Here is a 13,536-nt window from a genome sequence, read left to right as displayed (position 1 = left end):
CGTATGAGCTAAGGAAGGAAGAGGATGAACCAAGCACATTCCACAAAAGATGTTTGGAGGCTGAGTCGTGAATAGGAAAACGGAACAATTTCTTGGAGTTAATAAAACCATCTTTTATTACACTAGACTCAACATCTTGCTCTATAACCTCCGTAAGTATAAAAGGTTCGTTTCGGTATATCGCCTATTGCAAAAACCAAATTCGGAATCAGTATTCTATTCTTATTGAAAACATTGGTTCGCCACAAAAAACATTTGTTTAAAATTTTAATTGATTATTTCAGATATCTCCATATGGTTAGTCTTGTCCTTTTTATTGTCGCACTTACAAGTACACACGGCCACGATTCATGTAAAGCGCTAGGGAACGTGCCCAACTATAACAAAGCATTTCTCTTGAGTTGATCAAGGTAAACAGAAAGATGTATTTATTTATATGACAGATAAGCGAGGTATACACTCTCTCGTAAAAAAAGTATGTCCTTGTCTCTTTTTGTTTACTGCGATGAAGAAGTTGTACTCACGTCTTGGTAGTTGCAGGGTGTATAGTCTCTGGAATTGAGCGTTATATTGTTATTGGTGAAAAATAAAAGTGGATTTCATCAAACGTTCAGAATTAAAAAAATATCTAAAACATTTATGAAAAGCCAAATACACTTGGTGCCTTAAAAAGTGAAAGCCATATAAAATAAAGTCCATGGAGCATTTATAAATTGAGAAAAATTCAATATCCTCAATCCGAGACGATGATGTAACCCTCACGGTGTTGCTTAGCTCACAGTGTCTTATTGCCATAATGTTTGATTGTTGCCATGTTATTAGACTGTTATTACTAACATCTGGGGATGTGGAACAGAACTCAGGGCCAACTTCTGACTCAGAGTCGCAATCCACATCAACCAACGCCACGTTGAAGGAAATCCTTAAAGAACAAACGAAAACATCCAAAACGCTTAAAGAACTGACAGCTAATCTGAGACAAGTTGAGGGTGTGGTATCTACTATCAAGGAAAAAATTACTGCAATAGAAAATCAAATCGGTCAGCTAAAGCAATATAAGATAAAAACTAGCAGAGTATGAAAAAAACGGGCTTGGCATGACTCAGCAGATACTAGAACTGACAGCTGAGGTCGACGATCTGGAAAACAGAAGTCGTCGCCACAATCTTGTAATAAACGGGGTGACGCAGGAGCCTGATGAAGACTCATAATCGCTACAATAAAAGGTCCGAAAAACTATATTTACTGACATACTTGATATTGCTGTAAAATCTGTAGAAAGGGTCCACAGAGTAGGCAATCCCCGTAGCGAACGCCCACGACCAATTGTTCTACTACTTTTTGATTTCTCTGAAAAGTCTAAAATTCTTTCTTGCTGTCACAAATTAAAAGGCACAGAAATATCGATTTCGGAGGGTTTCTCGAAAAGAGTGAGAGATGTGCGCAGTCAGTTGTGGCGCTCTGACGCAGATGAGAAGGCACGGGGAGCGAAAGTGTCCCTCGTGTTCGACAAGGTAAAAGTCGATGGCAAAATGTTTGTCTGGGACCCCGCACAGAACGCCAGAGTCGAAGCTGCTGCAAGGTATTCTCGACCAAAAGCAGCTACAAGGGCAAGACCTGATGTTCAGGAGGCGGATTGACACGGGAAGACCAAAAACGTAAGAATCTTGTGCTTCAATGCCCGCAGCCTAGTGAACAAGCTCAGTGAAATTGAAAATTTAATTCTGTGTCATCACCCGCACGTGCTGGTAATTACCGAAACTTGGTTACATGCTGGCGTGTTGGACTGTGAAGTAATTCCGGCATCATATAAACTACACCGTAACGACAGAACTTCCAGAGGCGGTGGCGTAGCGATCGCCAATAAAAACAACATCAAGATTTCTGTTCTTGAAAGAATTCCCGAACACGAAAGCTTATGGTGCAAATTATGTTATTCTGGCAAGACCATATTACTTGCTGGCGTTTACCGCCCACCCAATGCTGCGCCTCAGTATTTAGAAGGTGTTCACGACTATCTTTCGCAGCACACAAACTCAAGGTCAAACATAATAATATCAGGGGATTTTATTCTGCCGGGAAAGACTTGGCTGAAATGCGTTTTGATAACAGAGATGCCAGAAGTGCGGAATCGCTGCTTTTCACTGTGTTCAGTTTTTCTGATTGTGATTCTGATTGTGGGGTTTAACGCGCCGACGCAACGCAGGCGATGAGGCGCGCCATAGTGAAGGGCTCCGGATTAATTTTGACCACCTGGGGATCTTTATCGTGCGCCGAAATCTCGCACACACGGGCGTTTTTGCTTTTCGCTTCCATCAGAAAAGCGGCCGCCGCGGCCGGGAATCGAACCCGCGACCTTGTGCTCAGCAGCGCAACGCCTTAGCCACTGAGCCACCGCGGCGGATGTGTTCAGTTTTTCACTGAACCAACTAGTTTCCGAACATAGCAATATTTGGGCGTCGTCCTCCTCTCTTCTAGACCTGATGTTCATTGGAAATACACTTCAAAACAGCACAGCTAGCGCAGAAGAAGGTATTTCAGATCATAAGTTGCTTGTCCTGACTGCCCTATCACAGTTTCTCGCTCATCTACCAAACGACCATGCCTTTACGTAAAAGAATATGCGGGCAAAGACAATGGCGCAATAACATACATATTAGAACGCAACTTCGACAAATTTAGTGTACTGAACAGTGTTCCGGAATTGTGGACACGTTTTTAAGAAATAATATCTTTTTGCGAAAGCAACTTTATCCCCCAAAGAAAGAAACGGGTCAACAAAGATTACCCATGGCTAACACGCGAGATAATTCAGTTGGAACAAAAAATTAAGCGACGACACCGCACAAAGGGAGATAAAAACGAAATGGTTGGTATCGTTGCACTATGCGTGATAAAGTACGTGAAGCGAAATCACGATTTTACGGTGTAACTTTACCAAGTTTTATGAAGGATGACCCTGAAAAATTTCGGCGCTACCTGTCAGAAGATAGGCCAACCATTGCGCAAATAAAAACTGGGAATAGAACACTGACTGAACCTAAAGACATTGCGAATCAGCTTAATAACAATTTCCAATCAGTTTTCACACACACTGCTTCACAAGAACAACTGGCGGCCTATACTGTTGAGCACCCGATGGAAAAATTACTTATAAGTGAAGAGGGAATATTACATCTATTGAATAACCTTGACCTAAAGAAGTCCACTGGTCCCGATTCTATCTCTAATGTCTTCTTGAACCGATATGCTGCCTGGATTTCAAAATATTTACTTATAATCTTTAGAGTGTCTTAGGACACCTCGAGTATTCCTGATGACTGGCGCAGGGCAAAAATAATTAAAGTTATAAAATCTGGCTCTAAATTTGAACCGAGCAACTACAGACCTATTTCACTAACAAGCATGAGTTGTAAGGTGATGGAACACATAATTATTTGATTTATTATCAGTCATCTAGAAAGGAATAACCTTATTTATAACCAACAACATGGATTCCTATCTGGGTTGTCAACACTAACACAGCTGGCCGAAATAACTAATGACCTAGCCAACGCTATTAATACAGCAGTCAGGTTGATGCCATATTCTTGGACTTTTCAAAGGCGTTTGGCTTGGTCGCACATAAAGACTTATTCACAAAACTAAAGGCTTTTGGTATTGACGACACCTTAATCTCGTGGATCTCCAGCTTCTTACAGAACAGAACAAAATGTGTAGCCGTAAACACACATACGTCTGAAAAAATCAATGTGTACTCAGGAGTACCCCAGGGTGCAGTCCTTGCGCCTCTACTATTTCTCATTTATGTCAACGATATCCAATTTTGTATTCAATCACGAATCCAGATGCGCCTTTTCGCAGATGATTGTGTCATGTATACAGTTGCAAGACATTCAGAGGACCAAATCAGGTTGAACACCTCACTAAAAAATATATACGCTTGGTGCCAGAAATGGGGCATGAGCATGAACGCATCTAAAACCAAATGCCTCACACTCACTAATAAGAAGAATCCACTGAATTTTCCGTACACTTTAGACAATAATGAGCTCCCTAAAAGTGATCAGGTGAAATACGTTGGTGTCACGCTTTCAGCGAACTTAAGTTGGGAACCCGTTATTGACACCGTCTGCAAAAAGCGGTAGGGAAACTATCCTTCCTCAGAAGAAGGTTGCGAAATGCTCCGACACAAGTCAAATTAAATGCATACAAGACTCTTATTTGCCCTGCCTTAGAATAAGCCGACATAAAAGGGAGTCCCCACCAACAACACCTAAAAGACAAAATTGAACGAACTCAGAAATTAGCTGCACGGTTCATCTACTTTTATTATTCGCGGCCTTCAAGCGTCACCAACCTAATTAATAGAGCAAATCTTCAGCTACTTTCCAAACGAAGAATAATTTCAAGGTTAAAGTTCCTATACTTACTCTTTCACGGTTTTTTAAGATACCGCGCGCTCTGTACTTACAGAACCCATATAAACACTCACTCAAGACAAACCATTACAAGTTCATTTGTCAGCCTGCTAGTCGTGTCAATACACATAAGTATTCTTTTTTCCCAATGGCCATTTGTTATTGAAATAAGGTGCCGGTCAATGCTGTGAATTGTTCTACGCTGGAATCTTTTGTCAACTGTCTAGAAGAGAATGATTTTTTCTAAAAATGTATGCATGTGAATCACGAAGTATCCTATGTGTATCAATACTTTTTTCCTTTTCTTTTAGTGGAGCGTTATTGTGTTTTATGTTACATATGTATCCACTCCTGCAAGGGCCCGGTTACGGCCTGCAGTATGTACAAATAAAATCAATAAATAACGATTACTTGTCGGACGTGGGGTTACACATAGAAAAGCCAATTTTTGCTACCTGCGAGATATTTTTTCAAAATAATAGGGCCACACTTATATTAAAAACAGCGCTTCAACTTCACACACAAACAGATGCCATAAAGTAGCGTTTAAAAGGGGCCAGGTATGACCGAGGTCACATATTTTCGTAAACTATTTACGTAGCTCCACCATGGGAAGGCGTCTGTGCAGTTTGGTACCAGGAAGGCTTAAATAAAACAAACATTGCGAAAAGAATTACGACAAGTTCTTGCAGAAATCTCAGTTTTCTCACGTATAAAAACGGGTACGTAAGCTTCTGACTTTCGCAATGTACGAAAAATAAAGGTACGAATGACGACTTTTAGTGCTGACGTGACAAAGATGCCACACCGAGAGTTAAGGTATGTTGATCACTTATTTCCAAATTGCTGAAATTGGGAAACCTACAACCAAAAGAGGGCACACTTTCAATAGCAGAGCGGTTTAAGATCTTGCTTGCATAGTCCATGAACAAAAAACTAAAATATCAAGTGCACGAGCACTTGCGTATCCTGAAGAGCGCCCCGCCTCATCCTGATTTTTACGTGGTCTCGTGCAAATTGTGGGGCTCACAATTGAGCGCACGTGATCGTGTGCCTCAGGACGAGTGGGTACGCATCGTCCAACTTTACAAGCGTTCGGGGCGCGGTTTTTCACATGGTGTTTTCTTCGCCAGTTCACTTGCGTTCCGGCCACAAGTGGGCCGAACGCAAGTGCTGTGGACAGTTCCAGACGATGGAATCAGTGGTGACCTTTTCTTCCTTGAAAAGTCGAACACTGATGGGTTTTGAAAAAAGACGTCCGAAAAGACACATGGGTCAGGCAGGGTGAGAGACATCTTGATCATCCAAAAAAACTGCGATCCACACGCGAAGGGTGCGCCGACGAATGAGCAGGTTTTGTTGAAACAGCGGCAGAACTGGTCACGTATTTATCGTAATGCGCGAGCTTCAACCGACATGGTATCCCTGTCGGCTTAGCTGAGTACTTTATCGCCAACAGAGCCCAACGCCCTTGTTATACCCGAACAGAGGCGTGAGGACAAATAATATTTTGAATAGCGCAATAAACGGCAACACCATCACACTATCATCTCATAGGTTAGGAGGGCCATTTCGGTCCACCACTATCCTAAACACAGCGCATAACCCTGAAATAGCCTCGTCGTTTATTACTCTTAGTGTGTCGGACGTTTCATTAGGACAGTCTTTCACAAGGACCGACAGTAGGAATTCATTTACGTATATGTACCTACTTCTGCAATCTACTGTTCCCCCACACTGTTCAAAAAGTGCATACTCCATATCACCTCATATGTAGACAACGGATGCAAAATGAACCTAGCATAAATTTGTGTCCAGGAAAGTGATATTAAGAACCGAAACAGCAAGCTGACACGAACATTCACCCATAACGCCACGAAAAGATTCCTGACTGTCAAAGTGTAACATCACATACCATCCCACTTCATTCTGAGCTCAAGGTACCACGCAGTACAACACACACAAGGATTGCGGTGTAGCTTTAGTCATGTAGAACCATCTATACCAGACTTTACGAAGCTCATCTTTGTAACCGGGAACCCGTAATGGAAACAGTAACGAGGGTGGTCACTATGGTGGGTGTTCACTAAAGTGGCCAACATCGACTTCAGATATGTTTCCTAATATAAGAACAGGTGGATGCATGTTGTATAACCACTGACTGGCAACCCAGTTTTTTGCTGGTTTAGAACAGTGTTGTGCCGACGGACCGTGGTAGTGGACTGGCGATATTACCCTGCAGTAGAAACATGGCGACCAATTGGGTGAGGTTGTGGCGCGGGGAGAAGGTTTCGCGCAAACCAGCTGGAAGACAGCGGAGATTATTGCATTATTTGAGCAAATAGTCATAGTTGGTACAAGGAAACGGTGACGGCACGTCATATCGATGACTTGGTCGCTGTAGAGGACAACATCTGGAAATGAGCCAAATTACGCCAGACTGATAACAAACTATGAGCCTGTCATCTTTCTCAAAAACTGCGCATCAGCTTCTCTAGGCTTTGGAAAGCGCCGATTCGCGTGCACGAAGTGTCCTGTTCGTACGTGCATGCCGCTTTCGATTTCAAGTGTTTAAAATCACGGTTGGCAGAAAACTCCGGATGCTCACAACGGCAGCTTGCAAGCGGGCGATGGTTATGTTGGTATATTTGAAGCACGTCATACGTATGCGCGCATCAGTCCGGGTGCGAGGTATTCTAAACGTGCGAAAAGTTTTCCCGCACTGTAAGCCTGATGACTGCAGCCATGTCTACTTGTACACTAAAGTAACAGCTTCAGATCGCGGTCGCATTACGTAGTCAGAAAAACATTGGGGTGATGCGACTCAGGTTCAGGGCATTAAAATAGCAACAAAGCCCGAAGGCACATTAAGCCATCTGAGAATTCTTTCGCCGAATCGACATGTAGTAGATACCTTCTGCAGTGTCTTTATTACAAACTGGCCTACCTATACGGACATCTTTTCCTCCACGATGCTGCGCAGCTTCAGCACTTTCTCGAAATACGTAGTCCTTGTTCCCCCCTAGATTTGAGCTGTCGAAAGTAGTTTTTGCTCCGCCGCTTTCTCTGGAAACGGCGTGTCAGAAACGGGCATTCATCTGCTCAACAAAGTGGTTCCTGCAGGTCACCGCGTCTTCATGATTCTCAAACCAAAACGATGCTGTGCCATCGTAGAAGAACGTGAACTAAGCTAGATTTATTCAGTATCCAAGCAATAAAAACCACTCACAGCTTGGTATCGCGTGTGCCGTTCGTCGGCATTCAAAGCGATGCTTTAGTGTTCTGACTGATTGCGTCTGTAACGTTTAAATCCCGGGTGGAGTGATAAATAGAAATAGCTCCAATCTACGCTGTGAAGGTGGTTGGAAGGCAACGCTGTAACCGACACCCAGAACAATTGCCCATACGACGTCATTTTAATTCACACAGGCGGCTCTACAAAGAGTGATAACCAGATATTGTGCAAGCCATTACCTGGGATAAACAGATATTGTGTCCGCCGTTTCGAACGCACCATCTTCGTGCACGGCCTAGCTGGACCACCAAATGTAGCCGCTATAGCCCGACGTGCAGCGGGAAGAACAAAACAGCGAGGAAGGTCTTTCGAAGGGCGAGCCAGCGGAACCTAGCCGTCCTGATGTACTGTCACGCGGCTACACTACAGCGCGACACAAGTGCAGACACCACGATAAAACGGCTTGTAAGCTTACTAGTTGCCATGTATCCCGATTTAAACTAATTAGTTTAGTAAGTTTCAGAATTGCTAGAAATCTGAGGGAACTTTTACAATCGCTATTTACGAGAACCGGCTTTCGAATTTTGCGATATCTGTTACAACACAACCGAATTAGTTTTCCCAAATTTAGCATAAGGACTCTCATTCCTGGCAAGCAGTGCCCAATACGTAGCATTTGGCTAGCGGCCAGATGTCCCTATGTGGTTTCTACCTTTTGTTTTGCCGCCCAGAAAACCAATTCTAACCTAACTTTACCGTACGCCACTTTATTCTGCCATGTCTGCGTTACCCAGCAGGAGCCGTCGAACAAAGAAATCAAGCCGCTGCAAGGAAGCGCTCCATGGTCATGAAGCTGCGCCACAAAACGCCCAAAACCGTCATCCCTAAGCAGAAAAGCCGTTGAATGGGCGTTGCCGTCGAGCCGGCAAGGGTGAGAAGGTTCCGGTGTGCTAGGAAGGCTGGGTAATCGCGCACATTCACAGCACTATCTACCCTGTTCTCCGTGAGTGAAGGACTGTAAGGCGGCTCTTGGAGATAGCGAAGTCGGCGCTCCTTTTTTATCTTACTGCGTGGTCGCCTCCAAAAGCGCATTCTCCCTCTGCAGCCGCAGAAAACTAAACCAGCTTCTGTCTCCCTGTCTCCATGTGTTCTTGCGTAGCATACTCGCAATGACGGCAGGCTCTATCTCCGCGTCATTGGCGTTCATGTTCGATCCCTGGTGGTGCCACTTGTTTTATTCAGCCTGGTTGGGAGTTTCTTGTGTCGCACAGCAGAAACACGTCACCTCGTAGAGAAGGAAAATTTTGCTTTGAAAATCGTTCTTGTGGCCGGAATACAACTTTGGTCCCTCGCGTTATAAATTTATCCTCTCTCCGATTAGCTCTAATTTTAATACGCTTAAACGACCGGTATCCATCCTTGGTTTCTACCGTAACGATGGAGAAGTATATTCGGTACTCCTAGTTTGATACGGTCGACAATCTGTGTAAACGCAGACGACAACCACAGAATCCGTCACAAGATATCTTTGCATTGAACCATCGTCGTCGTTACTAGTGAGGTGCATGAATTTTTGCCGGCTCTGCCATCAAACGCATGGGGCACTTTGGGATGAGTCCAACTCTCAAAAGGCATTGGTTGATGACGTATCCTGGTTTCCATTCACAACAGCAAGGGATAGAAGTTATTGAGACGCCGTCTGCTTCGACGCAAGTCTTGAGCATCCGCAGTTATTGAGCATCCGCAGTTACATACCCTCCAGCTCCAATAAAACTCTTGCGGTTCACGAAGCAGTGGTGTTCATTTATAGTGGTGACTATTACACACCAGTGGAAGCAGCGGCTGCTCAGCATTTATTTGCCCAACTTCCCTTTTTGTGACCATCGCTATGTCCGTAACTTTCACTGTCATTATCGCCTTTCAAAGTGAGAGACAATCACAATACAAAATCTCGGTTAAAAATGGCGGCAAGCATATGAAAAACGGAGAAAGGCATCATGCCCAAAAATCCGCATAGTTGAAAAACAAAGTCACAGGCTCCAATAAACCCCGAGCTGGTGTCCACTCTCTTCGTCTGAGATCCTGCTGTTGCACCTCACATGGAGTTTGGAAATTGCCGCTGAAGGGTCCCATAACTGGCAGGCCCGCAACGTTTTTTCGCAGGCGTTGTCGTCTCTCTGGAAGTAGCTTGCTTTATTACGTGCTAGAACCTGCGGAACCGGCTGCGTAAACTAGGCGTCTATAGCGCGACTTCGGCGTCTGAGCTCCGCACTTGCGACGCAAGTGAACGTGAAATGGGGACGAGAACACCAAGCCTGAGATCTCACCCCTAAGGAAATCACATAAAGGCTGATTTTATAAAGCGGAGGACCCTGGTATGATTCTGACCAGGGGATGAGTTTTTCCCCAACCTCGGCATTTTTTTTTCATGTGGAGACGCACTTTTGTTGTTTCTTCTGCGTAATTTTCGGAGTTTTGTTGCTCGCGCTGTTTGTGCTTTCATTATTCCCATCCTCCCTAAACCAAGAGTGAATATTCCATCCCGTCTTGCAATGAGGGGGCCTGGAAAGACGAGAACCAACAATTTCCGGATGCCGACTTAGGAAAAGGGCAACGGAAGTTTATTTGAGGTAATTTTAACGCTGCCTTTTGTTAGGGGAAAGCGGAGAATGTACGCACATCGTATTGGAAAGTTCTTTCATCTTTGACACTAATGTGTGTGTTGTGTGGCTGCGTGTAGATATAAAGTTTGCAAGTCGCAGCCAATAGTAATTTTCTGGTATTGTTGCAACTGTCCTGCTATACCCGATCTGTGACGACGTAATGTCGTTAGAACACGATTGAGTAAGCGTTGTCGCATGGTCTTGAAACTCAGCGATAGGTCCGATCTTATACAAGGCCGCAATTCTTTTTGTACGGGATGCATTGAAAAATATTCTCTACGGGTAACACGGGAATAACCACCCAAAATATTTCGCGTTTTCTGCATTCAGGTGCTCCCTTAGACGACTCGATTTCTTGTACCGTTCCTGTTGGACTACCAAACTCAACAGCTGTATCGTGACAAAGGAAACACAGCTATAGGAGAACCACAAACATGTTACACAAGAACATAACCTTAAAATGTTTGTTTTTACGTCAGACAAACGCTACTTATCTTCAACCAGTACAAAATTAGGCAAAAAAAAGCCAACGAAACGAATAAATTAGGTGGGCATTACATTTTGGGGGAATTGAAATGTTCGCAATGTTCAGAAGCTGTGTGTACATAAAAATTGGAACAATAAAACGCATTAAATAGAGAATGTCGAGTAATCTGGATGCGGCCTTTCAAATATTAAAACAAGCTTATTTTAGGAAGAGGTTATTTGTTTTTGTCGGGATCTCAACATGTTACGCATATTTTTAATTTTCTTTACGTCTTGCGTTAATCGAGTACACACGCTATATGTGTACAACTTGGAGGTTTTATATACGAGACGTTTTAAAAAGAGGTTCTGGGTTGCGTCCTTGTTACTTATATAGAATACGTGATAGAAAACATTTTTTTGGGTATATAACCTTTATGCTACGCGGACTGCTTTATATTACCTCGAGCAAGGAGAGAATAGTTTAAATTGAACTAGAAAGAGAATTATGCAGTAGCACATTCACATACTCGGCCGAAATGGCCTTCGATGACATATATCTGCATGATTCTGTCCAAAGAAATAATCTCGCGTTGTACATATATATTTCCTACATTTTTTTTAGAAATAAAGACACCAGGGCATTTAAAATGACACACACTCTCTATACGTACAGAGATAAATGTAGGGGCAATGTAAAATGCAACTGGCTTGTTCTTAACGGAAAATATAGCTGCTGCTTTGTTTTATTCTTTTGTATGTAGTCTTCATTACACCATTTGGCCAACGCACCCACCGAAAGATTGTTTGTTAATAATTAGGCACTGTTATCTTTAGAGAAAAATAAAGTATGGTCGCTTGCATAAATAACTAATATTTCTTGTGTGGCTAATTTCCAGAATATCATTTAAATGAAACTTAGAATAAAGCACGCCTCAAGCTATTTTGCGGTTTTTATTTCCGCAGTCTCAAAGCTGCTTCAGATTCACGTTACCACTTAGGTGTTTCCCTGAACCGGTCACGTACAAATATTCTTTACAATGATCATGCTTCGATGCAGCGTGTGCATTCAAAATATGACTTGATTTCGTTGTTTCCACGTGTTAACGCCTGTCCAAGAACAAAAAAAAAACCACTCGCCATGATTTACACCGTGCCCCTAAATAAAACCTATTCTGTTGCAATAAATCATAAACCTATTTTTGTCTACCGTTTTTGCATAGAGTTGTACACCTGGTGGATGACTGCACACTAACAGGTAGATTCCGACCAACATAACAAGTTTCATTTTTTGTGTTTTTATCGAGCGAAGCTACACCTGGCCACAGGTGTGCGGTAGTGAAGTTTTTTGAAACAGCTGTAACAACACCAGGGCATCTTTAGCATCCGACAAACGCTAAAAAAGACGCGCTTTGGTGTTTGTCGTTTTTTACACCTACAGGGAATTATTAAACGCCCTTTTTTAATTGCAGCAAGCCTAATAAATACCATAAAAATGAAAGTGGCAGGAATTAACACCGTCAAAAGAACGCAACTACCAAAGCTCAGATTACGATGCGACCACACAGATTTCTTCACGTAGTGTTGATGGCTCAAATGTCATCACGTTGAGAAGGGGTAGCGCAGCATTTTGGCGGTGTTTAGAGAAAAGCATTACCTGAAGTAGTGGCTTCCAAACATCAACGATCACTTCAAGAGTAGAAGTATCTCAAACGGCGTCAATTGAAAGCTACAACGTTATTGGCAACAAGCCTACAACCTAAAATAAGTTACCGAATATACGTCCAATAATACCTTCTTTTGGTACAGTTATTGCATTGCAAGTTCCACAAGAATGCACCTGATACTATAGTGCTTTAAAGCGTTAGGAAAACGCCTTTTGAGCGCGCCAAATTATTCACAGCCAAACGGGCGTAAAAATATTGTTATGTATTAACGTAATAAGGGGTTTTGCTTTCTCTTCACCTTGATATGCTCCGAATGACCGGTGTTAGCAGATGGGAAAATAGTTTAGTCAATATAACACGTGTTGGCCCACTAGCATTTTCTTTGGTGTTTAGCTGCGACGGATGACACCGCAATAAATTAAGATATGGAGCTGCAAACGAAACTTTTATAAAATGGAATGATTCCCACATATGAGAATAAGAAAGGTGTATTACTCACCCTGTGTTGCTTGAAGCTTCAGTGACTAAAACAAGACCCAACAAAAAGAACATTTTAATACACGTTGTCTTCATTAGAGCTTTGCAAGCACAGAAGCACGAAGCTTGGAATAGTTTAGCTCTTAAACCCTGACTTCTTTGGTAAGAGTACTGAAGTATATATAGAAAAAACCTATTGCGACAAACACATGTGGGTATGTCGTAAACATTGCCTAAATTAGCTTTTTCAGGAGACTTCGGTCGCCCTCTGACATCTTCATTGGAAAATTGAGGAGGTATTTGATGTTGTGGCGCACCTTTGTTTTTTTCCCTGGATCCTGGTGTTATTTTGAATGCTTTCCCAGAAGTGGTAGAACTTTATTCAAAATGCTTCCCGTCAATCAGCCGATTTCTAATTTTGGTTTATTTCGTTCGGCGTTTTTCCTTTTAACGATGTCACAATTTAGGTGTAAAGGCGGTCATAATCTAGATGACTAGATTTTGCCGATATGCTATTATGTGTTCGTACTCAGCCAATAGGAAAATGGTCGTGCACATTACTTTTATGGGAGTGTATTTTGGCCTCTTGTACCATAGACGTGGCTAAT

At 42.7% G+C, this 13,536-nt stretch overlaps 1 long non-coding RNA gene across 1 annotated transcript in view; it reads right to left on the bottom strand.

Annotated features, from left to right (window-relative positions):
- LOC144141943 (uncharacterized) overlaps nt 1–13,068 on the bottom strand; it is a 29,707-nt gene extending 16,639 nt beyond the window's left edge. Inside the window, exons 1-2 of the long non-coding RNA XR_013316765.1 lie at nt 12,951–13,068; nt 525–552 (exon numbers count right to left, since the gene is read on the bottom strand). This is a non-coding gene — a long non-coding RNA (uncharacterized LOC144141943). The remainder of the gene's footprint in view (nt 1–524; nt 553–12,950) is intronic.
- Between the last annotated feature and the right edge of the window lie 468 nt (nt 13,069–13,536).

This window comes from Haemaphysalis longicornis, unplaced genomic scaffold, assembly GCF_048455015.1.
Source record: "Haemaphysalis longicornis isolate Haplotype H1 unplaced genomic scaffold, Haemaphysalis longicornis Haplotype H1 scaffold_6, whole genome shotgun sequence".
Taxonomy (NCBI): Eukaryota; Metazoa; Arthropoda; class Arachnida; order Ixodida; family Ixodidae; genus Haemaphysalis; species Haemaphysalis longicornis.
The sequence above is the reverse complement of the archived record's forward strand: the minus strand, read 5'-3'. Positions and strand labels throughout refer to the sequence as shown.